This window comes from Mirounga leonina, unplaced genomic scaffold (assembly GCF_011800145.1).
Source record: "Mirounga leonina isolate KUSES-001 unplaced genomic scaffold, KU_Mleo_1.0 Mir_101595, whole genome shotgun sequence".
Lineage (NCBI taxonomy): Eukaryota > Metazoa > Chordata > Mammalia > Carnivora > Phocidae > Mirounga > Mirounga leonina.
Genome location: NW_023270158.1, coordinates 15413821 through 15417139, shown reverse-complemented (window position 1 = coordinate 15417139; position 3319 = coordinate 15413821). Strand labels below are relative to the sequence as shown.

The 3319-nt window shown below is 34.7% G+C and overlaps 1 pseudogene; it reads right to left on the bottom strand.

Annotated features, from left to right (window-relative positions):
- Window positions 1–275: 275 nt before the first annotated feature.
- LOC118004448 lies at window positions 276–3093 on the bottom strand (annotated as a pseudogene).
- Between the last annotated feature and the right edge of the window lie 226 nt (window positions 3094–3319).

Below are 3319 nucleotides of genomic sequence, written 5' to 3'. Positions count from 1 at the left end.
TTCATCTTGTAAACCTGAATTCTATTTTGAGTACTCCGGGTTTAGGCTTAAGTGACAGTGCCTTAACAAGAGGAAAGAAAATTGTACTGCATTTTTCCTCCTGTAGCCTGAAAACATAATGGCATACAGATATTAAATATATTCTTACAAACGTCTAGGTCATGTTTACCAGCTGGAATTCTTTTACTTAATGTATGGGTATTTTGCATTGTGATATTTAATCAAGACATTAACATGTGCAGAAGACTGTTGATTTAAGACAAATTTGAGATCCACTAAAATGAATTGTTCTCTGTTTGTCCTTCTGGTGGCTGTAGAAGCTTCGTATTTTCTTTGGACTTCACTAGATCTCTTAGGCTCTTGAAGTACAACTTTTAATGCTATATGAATTTTGCCATTTTGCTAACACTGGTATGCTCTGTGTATCCACTGGAATGATTAATTCCATTCATATTAATTTTGGTTACAAATCTAACTGATGGAGGAGGGGTATTTAGGTCCACATTCTATTTTCAAGCTATGTATTCTGTTTTCATAATTTGTCTGTGGAGACCACCACCTTCTCCCACGCCTGATGCCCAGAGTGCAATATTTTAGAAATAATTTGAACCAAGACTCTTGATTACTGTAACTAACGTTAAAAGTGGCTGGATTCCAAGGGCGGAAATGAAGTAGAAAGTGCTTTCATATATTCAGAATATTTTCCTAACAATGGTTTTGAAGGAAACAATGCATATGTATGGGTCTTCATTAAAGCACACAAAAGCTACAAAGGGCTAGAAAATCATGAGAAGTTGCCGCTTGAGTAAGATACTTTTTTAACACAGATAAAGCAGCTGAGAGTCAGTCTCTTCTTTTGTTATATGTATAGCAACTTAGCTGATTATGTGGGATAGTAGGGACAAGCAGGGCAGTTAGAGAAATCATAATCATTGGGGCCTTTCTTACCAGGATTTACAATAAATTGTCAAGAAGAAAAAGTCTGGTTTTTGTTCCTACATCTGTTCACATTCTGAATTCAGGATTCAGTGATATAAACTATGAAGAATAAAGAGGTGTATAAGAACCAGTCCCAGATCTTAAGTTGTTTACAGTTTACAAGGAAAGATAAAGCATGATTATGTCATCAATATATCCTGAGACTAGCCTACTTACAAAATAAGGTTACATTTCTTTTAAACGTCTAGTAACAACTTCTGTGGCAGTGCTAGGCTTTGAGTAAATGATAAAGTGTTTCTGATTCAGTTATTATCTACTTATGTGATATTATAACTGGCCATATAAGATTAGGTTTTCTCAGGATGAATTGACTTTAAAGGTCTATCCCGTTCCTTCTAACATATTACAGTGTTTATTCTTCTTGAGTAAAGCAATGGTAGTGAAATATTTAAGGGAAAGTTTCTTAATTTAAAAAGAATCAGAGATGGGCGCCTGGGTGGCTCAGTCGGTTAAGGGTCTGCCTTCGGCTCAGGTCATGATCCCAGGGTCCTGGGATCGAGCCCCACATCAGATTCCCTGCTCAGTGGAGAGCCAGCTTCACCTTCCCCCTCTCCCTCGCCCCCACAACTCGTGTTCTCGCTCACTCTGCTCTCTCTCTCTCAAATAAATAAATAAAATACCTTTAAAAAAATCAGACCAAGAAATGGGAACAACCTAAATGTCCACCAATGAATAAATGGATGAAAAAAAGATGTGGTATCTATATACAATGGAATATTATTTAGCCATCAGAAAGGAGGATACCTTGCCATTTGTGACAACATAGATGGACACTGAGCCCATTATGCTAAATAAGTCAGACAGAGAAAAACAAATACTGTATGATCTCACTTATATGTGCAATCTAAAAAACCAAACTTGTAAAAAAAAAAAGTAAAATGGTAGTTACCCTGGGGATAGGGGTGGGGGGATATGATTGATGTTGCTTAAGGGTCCAAACATGGAATGAGGAGTAAATAAGCTACAGAGATCTAATGCACACTATGATGAACACTGACAACAATATTGTGCTGTAATTATATAATGTGATAAATATCACAACAGCAATAATATTACAATAAATAAATGTATCAAAGTAACACATACACCTTAAATTTAGTGTTACATGTCAAATATATTGAATAAAAATATAAAGAATCAGAAGTTACTCACATGCAGCTGCAAAACAGAGAAAACAAACTCTCAGTATATCATCTCTTCAATAAAACCTGACAAGGCAAAGGCTATTTATTATCTTTTCAGTGTCTGAAAATATAATTTCAATTATAAGATTATCTCTTATGTTTTAGAAATTTTCCAAGCATTGCTCCTTTCCAAATGTTTTTACATTTTCCTGTGTTATTATGGTTAATACCTTATTCTATTTAAGGCAGCTTATTTGTGAACAGTCTATGTGATCTTAATTGATTTTTGAACCTAGTTTTACTTATTTTTTAAAGACTTTATTTGAGACAGAGAGAGAGAGAGAGAGAGCATGCATGAGTGAGCACAAGCGGGGGAGGGGCAGAGGGAGAGGAAGCAGCAGACTCCCCGCTGAGCTGAAGGCAGATGCTTAACCAACTGAGCCACTGAAGTGCCTCTTGAATCTAGTTTTAAATGAATCGTGGATCCCTACATCAAAAACTAATGATGTATTGTATGGTAACTAACATAACATAGTAAAATAAAATTTAAAAAAATAAAAAATAAAAAAACCAAAGGGTTAGGTGATGAAATAAATCTCCATAACATTTGACTGCCCTTTTACAATTTCATTAACATAAGCAAGACAAAACAAACTATAAATAAGCAGGAAAAAAAATCCGTTAAAATGGGGGAAACACCAAGGAAGTTACTTTTACCTAGACAAACCTGAATATGCAACTGTGAAAAAATGCACCCAATTCTTTGTCTTTCAGGCTTTTATTCTGTTGATTCCATTTTCAAACTCTACATTGTTCAGTGGATTTCAACAAAGTATGTCTTTTGCCAGCTTTACTGAGATGCAATTGACATATAGCATTGTTTAAGTTTAGGGTAAGCAATGTGTTGATTTGATACGCTTGTATATTGCAAAGTGATTACTACCATGGCATTAGCTAACACTTCCATCATGTCCCATAATTACTATTTCTTTTGTGTGTGTGGTAAGAACATTTAAGATTTATTCTCTTAACAACTTTCAAGTACATAATACAGGATTATTAACTACAAAATATTTCTTGAGAAGTATTATGACATAAAGTAACCTCCAACTTCTAATCTTACACTGTTCATTATTTATCATGAAGTGCCATGCAAATTGGCATTCTTATAATCATGAATACAGAAATGGGGTATT